Genomic DNA, 26,612 nt, shown 5'->3' on the forward strand with positions numbered 1-26,612 from the left:
TTTTCTGAAACAGCAAAAAGCAGCTGGAAGTTCACAGCCTCCTTATTTTCATGCTCAAGTTTCTTCTGGTTTTTTTTATTTTTTCCTTGTTTTTCCATCCCCCAACCTCTAGACTCTCCCCCCACCCCCAATCTCTCTTTTGACAAACCAAGTCTACCTCTTTTGTATAACTGGCCCAAACACTTAGAGGCAGCCTCTAAGTTACGCATTTGTAGAAAATTGGCACACAAATTAATCATGATTATGTTAGTTTATGTGTACAGAAGCTCCTCATTTTAATTTTGTGTTAAGTGCTAAGAACTCACAGTTATACCCCAACTAAGCTTTCAGGGAAATTCTGTTTGTTTCAATGTCAGCATTACTCAACGAAACCCACTTTCTGCTAGCAACACAAAGTAATGTATGAGAAGATACAGCTGCTTTTCTTGCTCCTTTTTTTAAAAGATGAAAACATTCCCTTCCTTCATAAACAGGAGTGGAATATAGTTAGATTGGCTCAAAATAGTTTGCAATGTACTTTTCTCCCAGACAGCCCTTGCCCAATATCTAGTGTCTCAAACCCTTTTAAGGCATTTCTTACATCACGGAGAACCTGCTGTCAGAGTCAGCCATAGAACCTGGCAGAAGGGTTAGTAAAGGAAATTCAGCATTATACTCCTCCCTTTGATATTAAACTCCTCCTTCTATCTCTAATTTACCCATCCAATACCATAGTCTTAGTTGTCTGATTAAAAACTGATGCCTGCATGGGTACTTTTTTTCAACAGGGAGAGAGGAGGGTCAGCCTTCAGGAGATGGCTGACCCCCTCCTTTTTAAAAATAGTTAAACAAAACTGTCAATCTGTCATAAGACTTATTTATTCATGAGTCATGGTGGCGCAGTGATTAGAGTGCAGTACTGCAGGCTACTTCTGATGATCACCACCTGCCAGCCGTTTGGCAGATCGAATCTCACCAGGTTCAAGGTTGACTCAGCCTTCCATCCTTCCAAGGTTGGTAAGATGATAACCCAGATTATTGGGGGCAATATGCTGATTCTGAAGCAGTATATAAGTCTAAGTACTATTGCTATACTCCCTGGCTGTCCTGTTGCCAGACTAGGATGTCAACTATTTTTTAAGGGTAACAATGGATGATGCCAGCCTTTACTCACCTTCCTCCCATTATAAATTCAACCTCCCTGCAGGTTTTGCTGCCATGGCTTAAAAGTAGTTTTTCTCTCGATACTCAACTTCTCTTATCTTTGGGCTGAAGTGATTTACTCTGTCAACGTTCTGACTGATGAACCCAACCAAAACTAAGATGACCTATTCTCTTTCTGAAAAAATATAGTATTGAGTATGTCATATCAGCAGAGGTAAGGGCAAAACCACATCTAACTGTTTCCTGCACAAAGCCACATAGTTAAAGTTCCGGTCCTCCCTCTCCCCTATTAGACAAGATCACATTGTTCAATGGAGACTTCTCATATTGTTGTCAGAAAGTCTTTTGGCTCTGGTAAACACCTGCCAAAATGTCCTTGGTTCTAACGGCTGGCATCTTGATGTCTGGAACCTAAATTCTATCTCCCCCTTCCTCCCCATATAGTTTGTTAGCAAGCTAAGAAGTGATAATAGTTGCAACAGCAAAAGCACCTTTTGAAGCTTGACATACTCCCTTACATTTTAGCTCCATCCGTTCACTAACTAGTTTTCTGAATAAAAAATACCCTTCCAACTGAACCCATGCTTACCATTATACTATGATTGCCATAATAGCATGGTTAGTCTAACTCTTGCTTTGTAAGTCAAATCATTTCTGCTGGGTTTTGAAGTTGTTGGCTCAAAATCCAGCAGTAATGTGGGGAAGGGAGTGTTGTCGATGCGTAATTACTATTTTTTTTCTTTTTGAGCCCTCTATTTCTCCCTGTATTTTATTTATTTTTTAATAAGTCAATTTCCATCATTTCATTTTTCATACCATCATTTTACTTTTCCTATTTCATGAGCTAGAAGGGTTTTGAAGGACTGAGAGTGAAAGCTTTCTACAAACACACACACACACACACACACGGAACATCTTCCAGCAATTTCTCTCCTGGAAGAGAAAGATGAGAGGATAAAGCTTTAAAAGAATCTATTTATTTATTACAATGGTAAAGGACTCATGTAGGGAGGATGGGCTAGACTGCAGTCCAGACTTTATTGTCAAAATTTCTCATTCTGGACAGGGCTTTTAAATGCTGGCTTAGAATCAAGCTGTAAGGAACACAGGGAAGATGTAGCTTAAATAAGTGAGGATATGCCCAAGGGTATTGTTTTCCATTTCTCATTGTAGATTCTGCACCAAATTCAAGAAACTCAACAAGAGATTGAGATTTTAATTAATTTACTTGTTTTAAATAAAATTATGATTCTGTCTTAGGCACAAAGCCAGTGGGATGGCTTTGGGCCACTTAGTCTCCTTCAGGGAAAGACAACAGAAGGAAACAATGGCAAACCACTTCCAAACATGTTGCCAAGAAAATTTCATGGACATGTCCACGCAATAGTTAAGAGTCCAAATAATTGGAAAGAAAAAAAATTAAGAAGGTAAAATCCACCCATCAGTGAATTACTGTTCTTCTTATATATGACTGAAGATTTGGCAATGTACTGGATAGTAATTTCTATGGGGCTTGCATTCCTGATAAGGAATAAATTAATTGAGAAATGACTCATCTGCTTCAAAAGATATGAAATATCTCTCATATCTCATTTATATATTATACAAAAAGGACAGCCTATCTTATGATCGAATGGGCTTCTTGCCCTGGCTGTGATCATGAGCTGCTGTCTATTTAATTCCTTGGCTCCTTCTATATCTTGTTTCTAATGCACAGTTGCTTTCTTCATTTTCTATATTATTTCCTTCCAACAGCTCATAAAAATAGAGATGGGAAGAAGAGAGAAGAAAGAGAGGCAAGAAGACAACCAGCAAAGGACATGCTTTGTTTCTTCTATAAGATTCAAGTTAAAGGAATCTCTAGTAATGTAGGATAAAACATGTATTTTGGAGAATTCAAAAGGATGAGAACATCTGCCATGTTCAGTTTTTTCTAGTTTCTCTTTCTTTCTCTCTCTTTCTGTCTCTTTCTGTCTTTTGCATACATTCTTTTCATTTATAATTTTGTATTAAATTTGTATCTCTTTTGTACACATTTTTAGACGAATGCATTTGTGTATTTAAAGTTTAAAATTATTTATCTTATTTCTGTAATACACTTCCAGAGGACCTCATAATAGTTTTAAAAAGCAGCCAAGAGTGCAGAGTATTAAATAAAATGTCTGTGTTGAAAATAATAGTGTTTAACAAATCTAAATAAGTATTAAATCCAAAGTTCCAGCAGCCTTATTTAAAGCAGCCAGATATCCTTGGAAGGTGCAAGGCTACATGCAATACTTTGATCATCAAATTGTTCAGGTTTTCTCAGATCTAGATTAAGATTAATATCCTTAAAAGGAATGTATATATCTTTTATATATCCTAGAATATTATATATTTTGCATGGAATTCCTATTCATGTGACTCTATATAGAAAAATATGACACAAGTGCTGCCTATGCCCTTGCCCATTATTAGTTACCCATTCCTCTACTCAAATCAAGCACCCCTCTCTTTCAAAGAACATAGGTGGACATCCTACCTACAAGAATCCTGCAGTTTTTTAATGGTTCCACGAACACGTACTTTTTGAAGGCTCAACAAATCAGCATACAACTCTCAGAAAACTAACAATGCACGGATTATGCAATTTATTGAACTAATGCATTTGACAGGATGAACAGATTTTCATATTCCACTGAGTTCTTAGCACTCAAAACTCTGTTAGTTGAAAGCCTATTTTATTGTGAATAGTATTCTTATCTCTTAAAATAATAACATAAGCAACCAATTCCTTCTCATGAAGAGTTAAAAATTCTGAGATAGATATCTTTTTTTACTAATCTGCCGTGAAGGATATATTTCACCAAATATTTCCCTCAGCATAATATCCTACATGTGGAGTTGTGATTTCTTAAGGTATATAAAGGTCATTGTTCTCAAAATGAAAACTCTAACTCATTCGGTTCAAGATATATTTGACCATCAAATTCTTTGTCATTGGGCATCTCTGGAATGTCAACCCAGAAAATCAGTTAAGAGAAGCATTCCTTTCCCACAAACCGGACAAAGTTGCTCCCCCAACACCACTTTTTTATTGTTTGGTCTAGCAACTACTGAGTTACACTTGTTAAATGTTATGAATAAGTTCACTAACAATTCCAGGATTTCCTTTAAACAGGTTCCTTCTGAGCACAGTGGCTTCATTGTTGACTTTGTCTGCAACAGTACTTCCTTCAGACAATTATCCCAGTTCAGTGAAAATGAGGTTATGCTTTCATGTGGAAATGGTCTTATGTTATTGTAGACTCTGTTACCAGCAATGTGATCATGACATTATAGTAGCTAATCTTTGTATGCAGCTGATGCGTCATAAATTTTCATAAGAGTAAAAAAAAAATTGCCTAATTCAAAGTAAAGGGCACAATCTAATCAACAAGAGGAAAAGATAAAGAAGGGAGCAAAGGAAGGAAAAGGGGACCCTTGGTGGGAGAAATGGGGTTAGTCAATAGGGCTGTGCAGATTTTTGAAAGGCACTTCACTTCATTGAAGCTTTGCCTTGAAGCACCTCTTCAGAATGAAGCCATGAAATGAAGTCTTGTTTCTCTTTGTTAAAGGAGAACAACTGATTTTCTTTAGTAGGTAACAGCAGCTATTAGAGAAGCTGAGTGGCCAGTTGATGCAGAGGACCCCTACCTCAGTTATTTTTTAACATGCTTCTGTGATGCTCTTTGCCACACTGAGGCTCAGGCCCCTTCCTCTTCTCCACAGTAATGAGGTCTTTTTTTCATCCTCTGAATCAGAGGTCGTGGTATAAAAAATATTGCCTTACAGTCTACCTTCAATTCACCTTGATTAAACTTACTACCTGCCCACACTAGAATATGAGGTACTTTCAGGACCATGTGGGTACAATCTCTGCCATCTTTCTCCCTTCTATCCAGTATAATCTACAAGCAGAAAACAATCACTCTCATGAATGAAAGGTGGAGCAGAATTGGGGTCTCTGTACCCTTTCATCTGAAATCAGATGGAATATATTATGGAGATGGAAATTGTTGACAATGTCAATATTTATATGTTGTTTTATCACCATTGCACAGAAGCACCCTGCCAAGCCACCTTGTGGCTTTGAGCTCCTTCTTCTCCACACTGTATCCCTTCAGCCACTCACCCTGCCATTGCCCAGCTGGAAGGGAGGGCTTTTCATGGGAGGGGAAATCAACAGATTGCCACTTAGAGCCCATTACATTGCCAGGCTCCAACAGCTCCTCTTTGCTGTGGTGTGAAACACCCAGATAGGAGGCCTTCTGCCGTGCAGTGGGTCGGTGATGAGAAGGATGCTTCCTTGTGATGACATACCATCACATTTGGTGGGGAGCCTTTGCTATGTGGCAAGATGATAGGTAAAAGTTCTCACAGAAAGCACCTCAAAATAGATGAAAGGTAATTCACGCCTCTAGCTAACTAGATGTCTGGGAATGGAACTGATTACATTTGAACCCAAATTATTGAATTGAAGGGTTTGAACAAATTACTCTCATACTTATCTTGGAAGGGTTACATCAACACCAATGTACATCGCACTGGAGAGGTAAGAGAAGGAAGCGGAAGCCACAGATGAACATTTGACCCTAAGGTTAGCCTTTAGAAATGGCATTTTCACACATGAGGTATTCATGTGGGCTCTGATAATTCAATGTATAGCAGGCCATGAAAGATTTTTAGACAAGGATCTATGTTTACTTTGGCAGATTTAGAAAGAATGAAATCATGATGAAGATAAGAGCTGTAATAAAATCCTTATTCCACATCATCACTTAATTAGAGCTTAGACCTAGTATGATGTGAAAGTACTCAGCACTTAGTTTTTGAACTGATTTAATCTCAATCATTGAAATAACTGTAGCTGAGATAAATCTTAATAGCTTGCATGAGAAGGTAAATCTGTGTATAAATTCCACACAAGTATAATTTTGTGCTATCAGGGTTCCAGCTCACCACTGATTTATAGGCAAAGGATATGTAGCTTTGTTGTCTTAAAGGATGAACCATGAAGCATATTCCAAAACTGGCTGTGCTAAGATAAAAAGAGGGCCCAATATGTGGGTGGGTAGATGGGTTTATAGGACAGATAAAATAGATCCCTTGTTCTTTTGTAAGGGTTAAATATTCATTTTACTTCTTAAGCTCCCAAGTTTTTTCCCCTCCTTATTACAGAGAGGGGCCTCTAGGGCAGTGGTTCTCAACCTGTGGGTCGGGACCCCTTTGGGGGTTGAACGACCCTTTCACAGGGGTCGCCTAAGACCATCGGAAAACACATATTTTCGATGGTCTTAGGAACCAAGACACCAATTTTATGGTTGGGGGTCACCACAACATGAGGAACTGTATTAAAGGGTTGCGGCATTGGGAAGTTTGAGAACCACTGCTCTAGAGGGTCATAAAATAGACTCTGGGAAGTCACTAGGGTCTCACAGACCACTTATTTTACATCTTTGCTCTAGGCATTTGCCTTGTTTGGATAGATGTAAATTGTAAGCTATGATGCATACCTTAAGCTAAATAAACTAAACTAAACTTATGGAGGACTCAACTTACTCCATGCATATACAAAAATGGACCCTCATAAAGATCACACAGTATGTGTTCTTGTTGGGGTTGATAAAACAGCAGCCTATTTTGATTTTTTGCAAGGTCTTTATTGATCTGTTGGTTTGATGGATTGAAACTTTGCATTCGGACAATATAGGAAAAGAAATTAGGCCCTCAATTTATAGGATTTAAAAACATAAGAACATTAAACAAACATACCCAACCTTTGCTGGATCAAAAAAAGGCCTACTTGAGCTGTTGCCACAATGACCTGTTTGACGCCTACACAAAACTGTGAAGAATATGAGTCCAACGGCATTTTCTTGTTATGCTCCCTAGAAACTGAAATTCTAATTCATGTTTCCAATATTAGAAGTTTACCAATAATAATTACTTATTGAAATATAATAGCATTTATGTTCTAAAAAAGAAAACAAGACAATAGTTATCTAAGTTGTTGGTCTTTAAATAGTCACTGCAATTCTGAAATGTCTTCTATTGCTTCTGTTTCTGCTTACCCTGTTTCTTCCTTAGACTTTAGAAATAGAAGACAGAAAATGGGAGATATAATTTTAAAATACAGAATATATAATGTTTGTGTCAGGGGTGGGTTGTTGCCAGCATTACATTACTGCCGGCTCGGTGTGTGTGCATTTTTGCGCATAGACGCTTGCTTCACACATGCATGCATCACACATGTGCTCCGTTTACATGATCATTTGACCATAAATGCAAAAAAAATTATTGGAAGCAAAAAACAAGATGGAAGAACTGGTTCAGGGGCATGGCAGGCCTGGGTCGCTGCCAGTTCCAGCGACCCAAGCCACCAAACTACTACCAGTTCAGCTGAACTGGTCAGAACCGGTAGGAACCCACCACTGGTTTGTGTATGTGTAAGAGGATGATGTGATCTCACAGAGATAGAACATATGATGACCCTTTCAGAAAATTGTTTGATTCTTGGGAGGGTCAAGGCAAAAACCAAGCTAGAAATAAGAAGACATTTCCTGACAGTTAGAACAATTAATTGGTGGAATAACATGCCTTCAAAGATGTGGGTGTTCCATCACTGGAGCTTTTTAAGAAGAGATTGAACAACTGGTTGTCTGAAATGGCATAGAGTCTCTTGCTTGAGTGAAAGCTGGACCGGAAGATCTTCAAGGTCCCTTCCAACACTGTTATTCTTCGATGCCATCTTGGTTTTGGTTGGTACTGTTTTATATTACTATTTTTGAACTGCCCAGAGCCAATTTAGTTTGGAGTTGAGGGTGTCCAAACTGAATTTATTAATTAAATAAATAAACATGCTGTTCTGATCAAACATTTCCAATTCTCATCTGTAACCACTTGTTCGAGGTCTAAATTAGATTGTCATAATCTACAATCTTTACCAGTTAAGATGTAAATCCTAGAGCATATGGACTGAATTAGCACATTTCTTCTTTCCAGAGCCATGTTTTTGCCTTTTCACCAATTCCTGGACAAAACAAGTCATCCCATAACCCTGACTTCTGTTTACTCCTGCTATAAGGCTCTGAGCTTATCTTCCCCAACATCCTCCAGATGTGCTAGCATTGCAAAACCCTAAATTCCTATTCAGTGGCTTTTTCCAGTTTTGAGCAGGCTGTTCTAATCTAATTTCTGAAACAGAGATCCAGTGAAATCCTAAATACTGATAACATTTCTTCATTATTTCTGGGTGCATGTCGACAACTATGAGCTACGGACTTAATACGTTTGATTATCAGCTACTCTCTTTCAACCCAGACTCTAATCCAAAGATGCTGTGAAGCTGAAAAGAAGTCAGTGAAAGTGAAGCATCCTATTCAGGGCATTAATAAAGCTTGACAGCCTTGTCCCCTACCCCCTTCTTCAGTCAGGGCATGTATCTCTTTAGCTTCCCAAGACATGTTGTCTCTTTTTGTCCAGTTAACAATAATCCTTTGATTCCTCCCCTCTTTTTTGTAGACTGCATTCAGAGCTGAAGAGGGAGGGGTTTAACATCTAAAGCACATTCATTCCAGTGAGTGACAGTCCAAACAATGAGGCACTATGGAGAGACAAACCAATAAAGAAGACTTTATTATAGATGCAATGCTGCCTCTTTGAATTGTTCCTCTTCTCCTTGACAGCATTGTTGTGGATTGATTTCCTTCCCTTCCCACTCCTGATATGATTGCTTAATGAAGGATACAGTATTTTGATTCAGAAGGCATATAAATGAATTATACAGATATGATGTATTTGCCAAAAAGAATATTTTTATTACATAATACAAAAAATTAGAATGTACCATGGAAGTCATTTAGTCTTTTCAGCACAAGAAGCAACTCCAGCATAGGACAGATGGCTATGCAACTTTTGCTTAAAAGCTCCCAGGAAAGGAAAGCCTTACCACCTGCCAAGGCGCTCTGTTCTAATGTTTTTGTAAGTCAAAAGCCATTATCCTACAATTTCCACCATTTAATTCTATTCATATCCCCAGGGACCATAGAGAACAAGTCCATTCCCTCGTCAGCTTGGCAGCTCTAAAACAGATTAGAACTTAATTTTCTCTCCTCCAAACTAAACTTAGTCAGATTTTTTTCCTACAGAACTTAGTTGCCCCCATCAATCTACCTATGTCCCTTTACTAATATGGCACTATGAATTAGGATCCTTAAAAGGATCACTCCAGTTACTAAAAGAGACTAAAACATATGAATAATAGTTGCAGAATTTGGGTTTGGCTAGTTTAGGGAAATGAAGGACTAGGAGGACATGATAACAGTATTCCAGTATTTGAGAGGCTGCCACAAAGAGGAGGGGATCGATTTATTTTCCAAAGCACCAGAGGGCAGGACAAGAAACAATGAATGGAAACTACTCAAGGAGAGAAGCAACATGGAATTAACTTCCTAACAGTGAGGACAATTAACCAGTGGAACAGCTTGCCTTCAGACATTGTGGGTGCTTCATCACTGGAGGTTTTAAAGAAGTCACATGCCTGAAATGGTATAGGGTCTCCTGCTTGAGCAGGGAGCTGTACTAGAAGACCTCCGAGATCCTTTCCAGCTCTATTCTGATTCTGATTCAGTTGCTTCTGCTGTGCAAATGTATTGCCTATTCAGAGATCTTTCCACACACAATATTATTCAGATATAGTGGGATTCTAGAGCAACTTCAAATATTTACTCTCTATCTCCTTCTCTATCAGAGAGGAAATTTATCTACAATATAGAAGAGACCAAAACTATAGTTTATATCTTCTAAACCTAGAGGGTAACAACAGCTGCTGCAACTACTACTATTGTACATTACCTCTACTACTACAACACTGTCAAGAGTTAATAATTCTAAACTATTCATTGTCACAGGGAATGAGGTGGCATATAAAAACAACTCCCTCCATGGACATTTCCTTGTCATGGAGGAGAGGCTTTATGACCCTCTAAAGAGATTGAAAGTTATACTGGCAGTGGTATATTCTACCAAATGGGTCACCCATGGGAGACAGGTTTCAGGAGAAGCACCAGATTAAATATATCCACCAATCCATTAACTATAGTGAAACATCAAAAAAGAATCATATACTGATTGCTGCCTGGGTCAACAAGGTCCACATTGAGTGTTACAGTTCATTGGCAACAAGTGGGCAATATACTGGGCAAACATGGACTTAGTCCTGTGGAATTATTGGAAGAACAATCACCACAGATGGTTGTTCACCACAGATAAAAGAAAAGAATGCTGCGTTTGAAAACCTCACTATTATGCCTGCTATTAAAATAGAAACCAACAAAATGGGTCTACTTAAAGCAAATACTTGAATTGTGGAAAATATTTATTCAGACTCAAATATCACTAAACAAGGATTAGCAGATTAAAGGAGATTCATACTAGAAATAAAACATTCAGGGATTCAGAACTGGAAAAAGAATTAGAAAGACCCTAAAGACAAGAAAAAAACTAATAATAAAAGTATTGGCTTAGCACCAGAAAAATGGAAAAAGTTTTAGAAATCATAAAGCAACAGATAACACCGATAGTTAAGAAAATTTAATGCTATGAGGCACAAATCATTCAATTTAAGCAAAATCAGCTATTTCAATTCTTTCCAATTGGCAAGTCTACCAAATTATAAATGGCAACAGAAATTCTGAAAATGGAAAACCAAACAAAAAGAAAACATTCCAGGTTTGTAAAAATCTATGGAAAAGTCAAAAGACTATAATAAAAATGTTGGATGGATAAAAGAATTTGAGTATGAATTGTGTAAAGAATTAAATGAAGAACTAATATTAGCAGTAGAAATGATTATAAATTGTGTGAAAAGGATTAAAAAATAGACTTCTCCAGAAAATTATCAATTGATTGACTTTTGGATCCAATATCAGACTAGCTTACATCCAATTATAGCTAAACAGATTAATGAAAAATTGCCTGAAGGAGACCTCTTCAATTGGTTAACAACTGAGAAAACTTATCTGATTCAAAAAGGTCCAGAAAAATGAATAACATCAGGAACCTATAGCTGTTATTACTCACTGGCATAATAGCAGACAGCATTCAAGATAATTTGGAAGAAAATGCTATCCTTTCAGGAAAACAGAAAAGAAATAAAAGGGAAAGCACATACAAACGATCGACTTCTGATTGATAAAATGATTTTGGAGAATTGTAAAAGGTGAAAACTAATTTTCATATGGTCTGGATTGATTATAAAAAGAGTTTCATGTATTACCACATAGCTGGAATATCAAAAGTTTGGAAGCAACTGGTTTCAGAAAAAACATTAGTACGTTTGAAGAAAAAGTAATAAAGCAGTGGAAGACCAACAGAATCGGCGGTTGGAAATGAAAAATATGGTTTTGTCAGCAACAGGTGAGGCATCTTCTGAGGTGTGACACATTATACCCTTATTATCATTGCTGTGATTCCACTTTCAGTGCTTTTGGGGAAAAAACAAATCTTAGCTATCAAACAGCAAAATATGCTAATAAACTTTTATCTATGCTTTATGTGGATGATCCAAAGCTTTATGAAAAAAAATCAAAAATAAAAATCTGGTCATTGACAAATACCGTAAGAATTTTTAGCACAGGAACAGCAATGGAATTTGGCGTAGAGATATGTGCTACACTGGCAATAAACCAGGAAGCTATCACAAGCAGTTATGAAATTGAAATGCTGAATGGCCAACCATCAGGAGTCTTTATGATGAAGCTTACAAACATCTGGACATTTTGCAGTTAAGTTCTTTATGCATCAAGCATAACCAAATTAAAATGTGATTAGTAAAGAATACACCCAAAGATTGTTAAAAAAAATGCAAAAGACAAAATTGAATAAAGGGACACCATCAAAGCCATCATTACCTGGGTCATACATGTCATAACTCCACTGCTGGAATTATTAACTGGATGGAGGTTGAACTGGACAGTTTAGACTGAAAAACAAGAGAAGTGTTATATATTCACTATGCAATCGTTCCACAGTGATATTGATAGATTATACCTGCCCCTTAGAAGTGGAGTTAGAGGTTTACTTCCAGTTAAATAATCAAAAGAAGAAAAGCATGCATTGGCTGATTATGTAAAACACAGTCTGGAGCAAGCACTGATAGAAGTTAAACATTGAAACTTGTTGAATCTACAGGGGGGAAAAAACATGAACATTGAAATAATGTAATAAAAACACAACCAGAATACTGGTTTATTGCAACCAATATTGCATGTTCAATTTCAACAAAAGATAGAGGGAAAATGGATAAAGATGAAACTTGGCAATGCTTACAACTGGAACATTAAAAAAAGAAACTGAAGGCTAGATTTTGGCTGCACAAGCACAAGCTATGTAAACTAGTGCAATCAAGGCTAGAACTGAAAAATCATCAAATTATTCAAAGTACAGATTGTGCAAAGAAGAAAGAGATCTTATACTCAGCTTGTGCAAAAAGATCGCACAAACTGATTATAAACAACAACATAATATAAAATGGTCAAAATGAGGATGTTAAAATATGTGGCATTTTCAAACACAAACTACATATACATTTTGAAATAGATAGTATACAAATGTCCTAGGTTCTTAGGAAAATCTCAATGCAAATGACAACACCAGCTAATGAACTGGCAGCTGGGATTTCACATTGTTGTCTATATAACAACAACAACATAGCTTGTCTACTATTAAAGGAACGTTTGCTGTTCTTAATAAGTAGTTTGAGTTTCATTCCAAAGAGTCAATGCAATTACTTATTCTTCTATTTTTTAAATTCCAGCCCATATTAATTAAGTGCTTGTTTCAATACAATTTTGGCAAAAACTGTCAAAGAAACCATGCATCATCCAGCAGTATCCACAGACTCTCACTGTTTTTGTCAAAAAGATGAAAGAGGTATTAAAGAGTTGCATTTCAGGGTGCAGCCCTATTTGTGATACACTTGTAGAGAAGGGTCTGGACTCATGCCATGATGCAAAATCTCTTCCTTCATCAGTTTGATACCACACAAATTTTCACCGTGTAGACATTGTAGCATCTCTATTGCTATGCATTCCCTCGTGAGGCTTTGAGAAATAAATGGAAATATTAAAAGTACAATACATCCTACTAGAAATTCCATGTAAGACCCACCAAATTAAATGATAGTTGCGTAAAGGATGGCACTTGTGTTCTAATATAACAAAAGTGTTTTAAGCAGTGTTTTAAAACACTTAATACACTTAAGTGTGTTAAGTGTATGACCTTTCATTTCTGCCCTTATTGGTGCAGATGTATGCAGAAATATTTTTGCACGTTCACCTTCTTTATAGAAAAGAAGCTCTGTTGAGAATTCCAAAGATAACAGGTATTGCAAGCACAATCATTTTACCTTAGTCTCCCAAGGTGTCAATATTCTGCTCAGCAAGTGCTTCCAAACAACCTAATGCATTGCCAATGGATTACACAACATTCTGGATCCTCTGGAAATCTGATAGCAAGCTAGTATCCTTAGACAATGTCTTTATCACAAACCACTTTAGTGTCAGCAACTCTTTTTTCATAAATCAGTGTAGATTGTTTGATATTCCCTGATTAAATGTCAACGTTCATTTATTTTTCAAGATAAAGATGATGATAATATTGGTATTATAGATTTATTACAGATTTATTCATATAAAGTAATACAGCTACTTTAATGAGATTTAAATTGATGATTGTGTTATTCCAAACGTAGTTTGATTTTGTATTCATTCTATTTATTATGAAATGACTTTGTTTTTATCTTTAATTGAAGAATCAAATGAAAAAATCTACTTCAATAATAGCATCCCATAGAATGCCAATGTGAACCTCTAGATTTTGGGAAAACCTTACCAATCAGGTACACTTCAGATCTATAGGGTAGATTGGGAAATAAAGATTATTTTAAAAAAATATCAATGGCAAAGTGTTTCCATATTGGGCCGTAAAATAGCTACATGAAAGCAATAAGATCATCTCAAAAGAGATTTCACATTTTTAATAGAAAGAACAATAAACTTTAAAGCAAGAGACGTCTCCATGGTCATGTGGTCGGTATGACTAAACGCTGAAGGCACACGAATTGCTGTTACCTTCCCACCAAAGGTGGTTCCTATTTTTTCTACTTGCATTTTTACATGCTTTCGAACTGCTAGGCTGACAAAGGCTGGGACAAGTAACGGGAGCTCGCTCCATTACGGGACACTAGGGATTTGAACTGCCAAACTGCCAACCTTTCTGATCGACAAGCTCACCATCTTAGCCACTGAGCCACCATGTCTTACTTACTCACCATTACCCCCACTTTGCATATTCCTTATTAGAGGATAAGGATGTCACTGTAGAGCTTGAATACATTGGCCTCGGCTTCTCCTTCCATTTTAAATCATGGTAATAAATAACTCTTGGCTGAGAGCCCTACCACACCACAACTTGCTGGGGATTCAAGCCCATCCCAAATGAATAGCAAAACAAGCCTGCATATCCTCCAGGATGATCTCACTCAGAGCACACTGAGAACTACTTTTCAGAACTTGCTGAAAGTTGAGGGGTTGTGCCAGGCAGCTGGCAGGCAGTCGTCCTTTCAGCCAGCAGACGGGGGTCTAGAACATTACTCAAGCAGAAGCATTGCTTCCAGCTGCAAAACAGAGGGACCTACAAGATCCCAATTCTCCAGGGGAACCATTTAACTTGCTGCTGCTTTTCTGCCACTCCTATGACAATGTTGAAGGAGCCATATATTTTAAATGCACCATGCATGGTTGTGTTTTAAATCCATAACAATAGTGAGAGGTTTTTCCCCCCTTTATATATATTCTTTAATAATGCAGCATGCAATACATGTTAAAGATATGTTTTGTTTTGAAGTCAGTTGTAATCCGAGTAGTCAAATGGTTCATATAATACTTGATTTAGGCATTTGTTTTGGAGATCATATGTCAGATTATTCTAAACATTTTGCTTTGCACTTTTCCTGTTGCATCCTTCTGATATGTTCTGCTGTTTATACACTTGAAATGGTGGAGCCAGTTTAGTATAGTTGTTAAGTAACCAGGCTAGAAATCTAGAGATTGTGAGTTCTAGTCCTGCCTTAGGTACAAAGCCAACTGGATGACCTTGAGCTAGTCACTTTCAAACCCAGGAAGGCTGCAAGGATCTTCATTGTAGCATCCTGGGATCACATTATTGCATTTCCCATCATTCTGACAAGAAAAATGAATGAGGGAAATGAGATTCATTTAATAACTGCATGATTTACCTAATGACCATGGCAAATTGATCATGACCTATTTAACAACTGAAAATTTTAGTGTCTCAATTATGGCTGGAAGACAAGGACCACCTGTATTACAAGCTCTCTTATTATGCCTTATTATTTTTAATCCCCTCTTCCAAGTAGAATGTGTAAAGAGGCAGCCCCAACCATGTTTAAAAGGGAGCAAATCCCAGCAGCAATCTTAGGATCATATTATAAATCTTTCTAAGAATGGGATGCAGGACTCATTTGCACATGCAGTATGGACTGCCTTATCTCAGTTACTTAGTGTTACTTTAAAGTATTTCTTCCTTCAACAGCTTTCTCTGTCTGAATTTCTATCTTCTTTGCCCTGTTTTATCAGTGAGCTGTTGGTGTGTTTCATTTTTAAGTATCTTTTACACGCCACATTTTACTAGCCCAAAAGAACTGACAATCAAAAGGTTGATAATTGACATCACCAAAAATAAGAGACAAGGTTATTGGATTCAACCCAGAATGCAAAACTGATGAAACATCTTAAAGAAAAGAAGTCTGATAAAAAATAAACATTGACTGCAAGTTTTAAGCCCCCCAAAAGAAAAAAAAAGAATAAAACTCAAAAAAGGGTAAATGAAAACCAAAAACTGCAAACTTGTGAAGAAAGAGGATCAGAAGCTGTCAGCATCAAAGTTTGGACAAAGTTTGAACAGCAATATTTAATGCATTTAGAACTTAATAGGAAAAAAATGTTTATAGGATTTGAACCCAATTTGAACCCAATTTTAGGCAGAATGGGGAAAAAAACATTAAAGGGAAACAACAAGACCGGGAGATATGCAATGTTAAATAGAGTATCACATGTATCAGTAAGGCTAGCCTATTTTTAATTCTGCTTTATGGTAGACACAAAGTTATAACTTCTGCTCACCTCCCTCATACATCTTTGAAAAAAAAGTACATTAACCATTTATGTTGCAGATTCCCATGATATATAAAATTTCCTATTCTGTGACCTAAGTATCTGTTTGTAAGATTCTATAATTTAATTATAAACATAATTCAACTAAAAATGGAATTAAAAATATTTATAATTATACCAAGTCGTAGTCTGTCTCAGGATTGAGAGCAGCAATCAATGCTATCCTTATGGTTTCAAAGAAAGCAATTGGTGAATACCACTGGCTTCATTTCCCTTTCCATCAAGCATTACCTGGTTCTCATAATGTGTTATGTAGTAGGGTTGAGTGAATGTGAGAGGGTGTCTGGGACAGAAGGTTTGGCCGCCACTAATTGCCTGAGTGACAAGTCACAGGTTTGGAGTTGCTCACTAGACCAGTCACTCAAGCTATTTCTGGACACAATAATCTAGTGCTCTTTGAAAAGACCTCTAAACCAAGTCCCCAAATAGTCCAAATGACAGAATCCAGACACTAATGAGAGGCAAATGATACAGTGAGAGAAAATGCCACCATTCTCCTTGCCAAGTCCTCTGCATCACCTAATGGTGAAGCATGGAGAAAGAGACATTAAAAGGGAGTCAAACCATATGTCCTCTTCTGTTCCTCTTAACCAGCTGAGAGGTAACCAAAACATATGATGGGGCTTGCATAACACTCTTCCAAACACGTCTTTTTTTACATTTGAGTTGTCAATGTCTCCTGTTCTTCCGAAAAAGTGCTAACTCCATGCCTAATAAGAGTCTGGCTGACAGATAGGGATATAGGGGCAGGGAGTGAGTGGGAGAAAGTGAGACAGAGCAAGAGGGAGCAAGGAAAGCAAGCAAGACAAAGTGAGTGAGTCAGAGACAGAAAATGAGTGAGCAAGACAAGAGTGAGAGAAAGGTCAAAAGAGAGCATGAGAAACTGAAAGGAGCTGCCAGCCCCTCTAGATAGACCAGACCAGAAAATCAATTCCACAGGAAGACCAGTATTATATTTTATCGAGATGGGCTTTAAAAACTGAATTTTGCAAGTGTGACTGTACTTTACCTCCTGCTTTCATATACTTCAGGGAATTGGCTTCCAAATATTATCTTGTATATCAGAGTTTAAAGGATGATTTGGCCCCCATTGCCCATGTAACTATTTTATATATATATATATATATTTGTCAATATCTCCCTCATTCTCTATAGGGGCAGAAAGCAGGAGAGTGAATGTAGGTAAGAAAAATAGAGAAAGGACACAAGAGAGCAAAAACCAAGACACAAAAAAACATGTGAAAAAGATGGAGCCTGAGCTCTTGCTGCTTCATCTAGTACCCCTCCTCCATACTTTCAACCTATCCACTAATGTCCTTTCAAAGGAGCATTAGATCCATATTCAGAAATACCTCAACTGACTGGTTATGTGTGCAATTTAAGAGCTGTGAGGACTTCTGGAAGTATTTATCAGTTCACAAAATTTTCAGTCACATCATACTTCAAACACACCATTAGAAGGCCTCGGACTCTGAAAAAGACTACCAGTATATGCTGAGATAGATGAAAGAAAGTTAAAAAAAAAGGACAATCAGCTGAAAGGTAGATGCACTCAATTACAGGTACATAAACAGGGTCAGCATTGGTAATACCATGATGGGGACAGATGTGACTCTTAGCAATAAGTAGATAGATTTTCTGTATAAAAATCTGTCCCTAATGTGGTCCTCCAGAACTTCTAATGGTGCACTCATTGCCACTGTAACTGAGTCCATCTACCTTGCTTTGGTGTCCTCTTCTTCTCTTTCCTTCCCCTTTCTCCAGCATCAGGGCCTTCTCTAGATAGCTATGTCTTCCTATGAACCTGGTTGTTTGTACCTCAAGGGAGAACTTTAGATTAATTTGTTCAATCATCCATTTGATTGATTCCTTGGCTATCCAAAGTATTCTCAAGAGTTTCTCCAGCACCAAAGTTTAAAAGTATCAATATGATTCCCACTCTGCTTCTTCCAAGTCTCAGTTTTACTTCTATGGATTGTCACACTAAATACCCGTTCCTGTTCTTCTGTATTAAATTAGTAGTACATAATATAATACATTATTTTAAATTGCTATCTACTTGAATTGCACACTTGAAGGCAGAAAGGCAGGAGACACAGTAGATTTCTGGTAAATAAATGAACATGATTTAAAATAATATTGACAATAACATCATACTACTACAACAGAGGGATAGAATCAAGATCACGTGAAGTTTTAATACCACTTTATAATGCCTTGGTAAGGCCACACTTGGAATACTGCATTCAGTTCTGGTCGCCACGATGTAAAAAGATGTGGAGACTCTAGAAAGAGTGCAGAGAAGAGCAACAAAGATGATTAGGGGACTGGAGACTAAAACATATGAAGAACGGCTGCAGGAACTGGGTATTCTAGTTTAATAGAGAGAAATAGGGGAAACATGATAGCAGTGTTCCAATATCTCAGGGGTTGCCACAAAGAAGAGGGAGTCAAACTCTTCCCCAAGGCACCTGAGGGTAGAACCAGAAGCAATGGATGGAAACTAATCAAGGAGAGAAGCAACTTAGAACTGAGGAGAAATTTCCTGACAGTTAGAACAATTAATCAGTGGAACATCTTGCCTCCAAAGTTGTGAATGCCCCAACACTGGAAGTCTTTAAGAAGATGTTGGATAGCTATTTGTCTGAAACGGTATAGGGTTTCCTGCCTAGGCATGGGGTTGGACTAGAAGACCTCCAAGGTCCCTCCCAACTCTGCTATTGTATTGTATTGTATTGTATTGTATTGTATTGTATTGTATTGCTCATAAAAAAAACATATCCAAAGAGATTTAATTTACATTTAATTCTAACCTGGTAAATAAATTACAACTAAAGGACATGTGTGCTACTTCTCTAGTCCTCCAGAGATTTGGGACTGTAACTTCTAACAGCCTAAGCCACCATGGCTATGGTGATCAAACAACATCTGAAAGATCACATGTCCCCTATCCGTGGTTTAAAGCAAGATGCATATCTTTATACACTAGATCTCTAGGAAGATTTGTTTTTCTATTTCTATTAATAGTCAGGAAGTTCAAAGCTCTAATTTTACACTCTTTTTCACATTGAGAACCCTGGATGGTGAAGTTAAGAGAATCCCATATGCCATATAAACATGATTTAATATCTCATCCTCTGGGAAATTATTATTTCAAAAACTAACGCTTCAACCATCTGAATTTTTTTTTTAAAAAGTCTCTTATCTGCCTAAGCATAGCATAATCTACGAGACTAGACAGCTTTAAGGGTGTGTTATTAATTTAAGAGAATGAAAGGGTGTGTGGGTGTGCTACTGCAAAGCCATAGAGCCTTATAAACAAAACCATATATCTGGAACACATGAAGAAATCCCACCCAGTGTAACCTATATGTCCCCTAATTACCGACATGTGGCAACTTTCTATCCAGTGATTGTATTTGTATTTGCTCATTTTTCCATATAGATTTTCCCTTCCTTTGCCATACATCAATTTCTTGCTTCATATATTTACAGCATATGACTTTTCTGGCTTTGCTCAAACTATTGAAATAGAATTACACAAAGCCTCAGTTAAAATTCTTGGGAACAGAGGCTGCTTGTTACTTGGAAATGACCACACCACTTATAATTAATCTCAACACTTACTCTTTTTAGTTCATGCTGGCTTTCCCAATTCTCATTAGCGCTTGGAATTTTCTCATTAAAACTTCTACGTTTCACCTCTTCTTTAAAAAAAAACCTACCAGTTTGCTATTCGAGATCCAGATTGGCTATTTGAAAGACATCCTCCCAAGTTGGACAATGCTAGAAATTAGAATAAGCAGTCTTGAAATATATGTGCTGATGTACATATATGGAAGTGATGGGAATTCATCAGAATCATGCTGAATTGTGAGCTTTCATAAGTATCAGGTAGATTGTTGAAAACTGATCAATAAACAACTCAGGCATATACTGTATTCTGCAAAAAAGGTTGCACAACATTCATGTCCAAAGACAATTTGGCCCGTGACTCAAAATAGATTAAATCTCATACAGATGATAGAGAAAGATCATACAGCTCCCCTGATGAAAAAGTGGGGAAAAAAATTAAAGAGCTTCATTAAAATCAAGCTAGTTTATATCAGGTCTCACAGTAGCTAATCTTATGCCTAGGCAAAGCTCAAGGAAAGGATAGGAAAGCAATTGCATCTTCCTGTCTAGGTTTACTTCCAACTATCATTCAAAGTATAATATCTAGAGAAGGCCCTTTTGCATTTGGATTTTGTTGGCATATTTTAGGCTATTCTGGAGGAATGGAGAAGTTATAGATAGAAAATCAAGTGACGTATTTCCCAAAGACCCCTGATTCCTATTCACAATCTTAACTATACCAGATACCATAAAAGTCCAAGTAGGTTGAAAATGATTGGCTTTCTCATCCTATCACAATGCAAAGTATTGTCCTCCAGTTAGTAAAAGGTAAAGGTTCCCCTCACGCATATGTGCTAGTCATTCCTGACGCTAGGGGGCAGTGCTCATCTTCTTTTCAAAGCCGAAGAGCCAGCACTGTCAGAAGACGTCCCTGTGGTCATGTGGCTAGCATAGCTAAATGCTGAAGGCGCCCGGAACGTTGTTACCTTCCCGCCAAAGGTGGTCCCTATTTTTCTACTTGCATCTTTACATGCTTTTGAACTGCTAGGTTGGCAGAAGCTGGGACAAGTAATGGGAGCTCACTCCGTTATGCGGCACTAGGAATTCGAACCGCCGAACTGCCAACTTTTCTGATCGACAAGCTCAGCATCTTATCCATTGAACCACCGCATCCTCCAGCTAGTAGAGGAAGCTAATAAGAGGAATATTGCTATATTAGAGAGAAATGTATATATAAACATGCATAATAGTAAGAAAAACAATTGGCTAAATATTTTACTAGAAAGACTGTATATTGAAATGTATAAATTAGAATATATGTGTTTGAAGAAACATGTACATTTTTTATGTGATTTGATTTTAACAAATTCACTGATGCAGAAATTGGATGAGATTTAGAAAACAAGAAACTGAGTGAAATCAGATTTGGCAGATATGCCTGTTCTTCCAATGAATGAATCATATGATGTTTTGTTAGAACAGCTTGTCACTTGTGGGATCGGGAAAGAAATCATGTGATACTTTTGTGGGACAGTTAGTATGACATTCAGGGATGGTTCTTTGGGTTGATAAATTATAGCACAATTTAAGTCCATGGGAAAATGTTATCATCATTAGTGTCTAGTGTCAAATGTTCACATCTTTTAGAACAAAAATGGGAAGATGAGAAATTGCAGAAGAAATGAATTACATATGGCAAGCCTAGAGGAATCAGTGAGCTATCTGGCAGCTTCTACTATTAATGAAACAACCCCCCCTCAAGAAACTTCTGCTTTATTGGATGCATGTATCAATGTGGATAGCTGCATACCACATCCCCTGTCCCCTTTGCAGGATTCAGGAAATGGGTTGGCTTTCCCTTAGTGCCAGAATCCAATTTCAAAGAGAGAATCTAATAACTATAGAAAAAACAACCTAATTCTAAAAGTATACACACTTTGTGGATGAAATCATATACAATGGATGACAATCTGGCTAATTGTATATGAATGTTGATGTTTTATATTTCACATGATTGGAGGATGATCCTAATAGGGGAAATCTTCAAATACAATCACTCCTGGTACTTCCGTAAACAATGCAAACAATCTTCCTTCTTTTTATGTAATCTACTGGTGGAGGAAAAATTGACAAAGAAATGAGAGTCTGGGACTGGGTTACCCCCAATAGTATAGTGCTTTCAACAGTTAGAATTAGAACTTGGATTGCTTTTGATCTCAGCAAGCTACAATTGAGGATACCAAGATGAAGAAAGTGATGCCTTAATCTGACTCAATGCTTATGTTCATTTGGTACCCATTAGCTGTTTTATACTTGTGTTCTTTTCCTTGAGTTCTGCCTACTCTACCTCTACTGATAGCATTGACTTATCTATTCTGAGGTCCCAAGAAGGACTCTGCAATTGAAAATGGAATGATTGATGTCATAATGTTCACTGGGAAGTCATATCTGAGAGATCTGATATGTACTTCTTGGAAATGCAGTATAAATTGATTAAGGAATGACACACACATCATCTTCAGAGAAATCACAGGATGATTAATATAATCTACTGTTGATCTTCATTTTGAGTGGCTGTTCTAAATGTTAACTGGTGGACAATCATATCTGGCTGCATCATCACATCAGATCAATGGTGTTGATCTGATGTGACAATGGTGTTCAGGCCAAATGAAATCAGTAATACAGGCTGGACACCTTTCCCAAATAGCTGAATGTACCCTTCTGCTTTCATGTTCCAAGTTCCTTTAAGCTTACCCCTTTCAAGAATCATTCTTGAAAGAACAGTGGTGCAGAGACAGATGTTATACTCTCTGTGCACATTGGACCTGTGAGCATCAGACACCCTATTTTTGAACCAGCTAAAACAACCTATATTCATAATACCTGAGTTTACATTAAAACTTCACATTGGGATATCTGTCCAACTTAATTGCGTAACTCACAACTTGAGTCAGAAAGATTTGAAGTAGCTTAAAAGAGGCATGGCAGTGTATTCCCTATTTGATACCCAGATGATCAAGGTTCACATGGAAGAAAACAGTCATTTAGATACCCTATTCGCAAACTGTCCAGGGCAGCCTTCCACAGCTTGATGCCCTCCAGATGTATTGGCTAACAACTCCCATGATCTTCAGCCAACATGTTGTCTAAGGATTATGGAAGCAGTAATCTAATACTGCTGTAGGAAAATCTGATTTGAAGTTTTATAAGTTAAAGGATGAAAAGAGAATCAATAGATGGCATTAAAAATAGCATTAATGTGTCATAAAGAATATGTTTTTCCTTCTTCTCTAAGAATGATTTTGAATTGACTTACAATTTAATACAGAAGCCCATCTGCCAGCAAAAGTCCAACTGGAGCCTAGACTGCAGACAAAATTATTCTCCAAGTAAACAGCAGAATCAACCAAAACAGACTGAACAGTGCTTTTCCTTCTTTTTGAATGTCCATTTGCATCTGGAGAAAAACTTTTTCTCTCGCTCTTTCCAATTATCTATTGAAAATAGTCTTACAATCTTAAGGGTTTTGTGTAATAAGTATTTTCTTTTTATATAAACTAAGAATGTGATGGTCAGATTTAGCATTTCTGTTAAATTGGCTTTCAGTATGGAACAGATTTTTGTACATAAATTTCATGATATAAGAAAATGTCTTCTAGATCTGATTTAAGATATTTATAGTATAGTACAAATTTTCCAATTCTTTATAGTAATTTTCCAACTGCATCCTCTCTTCATCCATAGTTTAAAACTTGCATGAATATACAGTATGTGTGTGTGTGTGTGATTTGTGTGTGTTATATATGTATGTGTGTATTTGTATATCTGTGTGTGTGTGTGTGTGTGTGTGTGTGTGTGTCAAAACTGGAAAAGGTATCGTCTTGACAAGATGCTGTATAAACATAATAAATAGGTATAAAGGTAAAGGTTCCCCTCGCACATAAGTGCTAGTCATTCCCGATGCTGGGGGGTAGTGCTCATCTCTGTTTCAAAGCTGAAGAGCTGGTGCTGTCTGAAGAAGTTTCCATGGTTATGTGGCTGACATGACTAAATGCCAAAGGTGCACGGAACGCTGTTGCCTTCCCACCAAAAATGGTTCCTATTTTTCTACTTGCATTTTTTCATGCTTTCGAACTGCTAGGTTGGCAGAAGCTGGGACAAGTAATGGGAGCTCACTCCGTTACATGGCACTAGGGATTCAAACCACAGAGCTGCCAACCTTTCTGATCGACAAGCTCAGCATCATAGCCACTGATCCACTGCATCCCTAATAAATACGTATAATCATGCACAAATTTAGAGGATACTTCAGTAAGATTATCTGTCAGAAATTTGTGCTGAGGAGATAACATAAATTCTTCATCAAAAAGAAAACATGAGACAATTCACCTCAAAGGGAATCAATTTAACGAATTTTGAGAAATGCTTGAACAGTTTATAGGCTACGTGGCTTCAACACATGCTGTAGGATTCAAAGGATGCTGAGACTCTTCTGCCTCGAAGTCCTTTAGCAAGAGGGGTTCCATATGTCTTTGACATAACATTAAGGACAGTAGCGGGATTCAAAAAAAATTACTACTGGTTCTGTGGGTGTGGCTTTGTGGGCATGGCTTTCCTCCCGATCATCTGGGATTCGGGAGGCAGACAATTGATGGGGGCAGGGCCAGTTAGAGGTTATATTTACCTGTTCTCCGAACTACTTAAAATTTCCACTACCAGTTCTCCAGAACTGGTCAGAACCTGCTGAATACCACCTCTGATTAGGGGTTCTCCCATCATCAATGGAAATGATTCTACCAGCACTTCCAGACTTTTCCAGCAGAAGGCTAAGAAGAATGACAAAGCAGAGCAACATGAAGCAACATAGTTGTCTTGTTTCATGTATTTATTGGTCTTATTTACTGCTCCAGTCCACATGATTTTGAGCAGTGTATATATCTAACATCTGTAAATCAGCTTAAGAAAGCTGAACTCGGCTCAACATACCTCACAGGGGTGTTATTAGGAGAATCATACAATACAATACAATACAATAGTAGAGTTGGAAGGGACCTTGGAGGTCTTCTAGTCCAACCCCCTGCCTAGGCAGGAAACCCTATACCATTTCAGACAAATAGCTATCCAACATCTTCTTAAAGACTTCCAGTGTTGGGGCATTCACAACTTCTGGAGGCAAGCTGTTCCACTGATTAATTGTTCTAACTGTCAGGAAGTTTCTCCTCAGTTCTAAGTTGCTTCTCTCCTTGATTAGTTTCCACCCATTGATTCTTGTTCTACCCTCAGGTGCCTTGGAGAATAGTTTGACTCCCTCTTCTTTGTGGCAACCCCTGAGATATTGGAACACTGTTATCATGTCTCCCCTAGTCCTTCTTTCTCTTAAGCTAAACATACCCAGTTCCTGCAACCTTTCTTCATATGTTTTAGTCTCCAGTCCCCTAATCATCTTTGTTGCTCTTCTCTGCACTCTTTCTAGAGTCTCCACATCTTTTTTATGAAATATGAAAAAGCACATCTCCTTGTACAGCATATAAACACCAAAGAACATCAGTTGCATTAGACAAATGTTCCATAGTGGAGGAAGAAACATTAAAATGCCCATCACCTGTTAAAAGCAATAGGATTGAAACCATCCAGATTTCTTACAAGCAAAGAAGCCAAAATTCCTTCAGAAAGCAGCTTTGCTTTAAGGAAGCTTTGTCAAAACGGAACTTAGTGATTCTAAATCTCAAATCTACAATCACACTCACGATAAGCCAATGAAGAATTCTCAAGGATTTAATCAACGTCAGAAAGTTTTACAAATATATTCTGCATACGGAAAAAAAGACATGAAAGAAAAATGAATATTTTTTAAAAAAATATGATGCCTAATTTCTACATTAAGTATCATTGCACTAATTTTATCTACATCTGAAAAAACAATTTAGTTCTCTTTTAATGCTATGTTTTTCTAGTCTGTGTGAGAGAGTTGAGAGCTATTTGGAAACAAACAGTATTTGCTGGGTGAGCAACAAGGAAGGAGACAGGGCATGGCTTGTTCTGTACTAAAATTGCATGCTGTGCTGATGTCTGAAACAAAAACTGAAAGTGAAACTTCTCTGCTGAACTACCAGGAAAACCTGTTTTTGGTATTGTATATTTACTTAATGTGTTATATTATATATAACGAGAAGTTATTGAATCCTTCTGAATCAATTACTTGTATGTGCTTTCTGAATGTGATTTCTGCAGCAAACTCTGACACGTTCTTGCAGCAAATAGCGAACAGCCAGGTCAGCTTCAGCACATTATTGCAGCCTGATTCAGCATGAGCTGCTGATTGGCAGGTTGATCAGCCTCCCAGAATACCCCAATCAGCTGTTCCAGGTGCAGGGATTGCCACAGACCTTCGCCTCCTCCATGCTTCACATTTTTGGCTACATTCGGTATATAAGACGCATACAAATTTTCACCCACTTTCAGGGGGAGGGATCTGTCTTATACTCCAAAAAATATAGTATGTACTTTTCAATCCATGGAAACTCAGTTATTACTCCAAATTCTTGCATATTCAAATTCTATTAAGCAATTATCCAA

The sequence above is a fragment of the Natrix helvetica genome, assembly GCF_964273705.1.
Source record: "Natrix helvetica genome assembly, chromosome: 2".
Classification (NCBI taxonomy): domain Eukaryota; kingdom Metazoa; phylum Chordata; class Lepidosauria; order Squamata; family Natricidae; genus Natrix; species Natrix helvetica.